The sequence below is a fragment of the Myotis davidii genome, unplaced genomic scaffold (genome assembly GCF_000327345.1).
Source record: "Myotis davidii unplaced genomic scaffold, ASM32734v1 scaffold425, whole genome shotgun sequence".
NCBI lineage: Eukaryota > Metazoa > Chordata > Mammalia > Chiroptera > Vespertilionidae > Myotis > Myotis davidii.
This window is the reverse complement of record NW_006296413.1, coordinates 4,789,032-4,789,591: the sequence shown is the minus strand read 5'-3', so window position 1 is coordinate 4,789,591 and position 560 is coordinate 4,789,032. Positions and strand designations below refer to the sequence as shown.

At 55.9% G+C, this 560-nt stretch overlaps 1 protein-coding gene across 1 annotated transcript in view; it reads right to left on the bottom strand.

The window, feature by feature from the left end:
• Positions 1–560, bottom strand: part of MACROD1 (MACRO domain containing 1) — a 185,577-nt gene that overhangs the window by 23,095 nt on the left and 161,922 nt on the right. The window lies entirely within an intron of this gene.

Below are 560 nucleotides of genomic sequence, written 5' to 3'. Positions count from 1 at the left end.
AGCCGGGGCAGCCTGAAGACTGGCAGGCTCCATGGAGGAGGCGGCCTGCGAGCTGAGGCTGGAGGGAGGCTGTGCTTTCAGAGCAGGAAAGGCGTGTGGGTGGGGCATGGCCGGATGGGTCAGGGCACTTTCCTGTTCAGGATGAGGGGCCTGGTCAGCGGGACCTGACTCCACCGCCGGAGGGGGTCCGAGGGGCTGTAGGGACTGAGGGAGGCTCCTTCTCCTCTTCCAGTCGTCCCCCCCGCCCCTGCCCAGCACCTCATTAGAGGAAGAGCCCCCACTTTGAGGGCTCAGTCATGTGTCCTGGGCCCACAATACTTTTAGGGAGACAGGAAAGTGTTGTCATTTCTTTTAAGAAAAACGTGAACTTTAAGGTTGAAGATGTTTTCACGTATAATGTTCATATGTTTGTCTTTATGCCAATAAAGTAATCAAATCTAACTTTAATGTTTTTTTAGATAAAAAGGGCCCACAGTAGCCGGAGAGCTGGGCGGAGGCCAGGTCAGCTCCGAGGACCCCGTGCGGGAGACACTGTTCCTGCCCCGTTTACAGACGAGGGA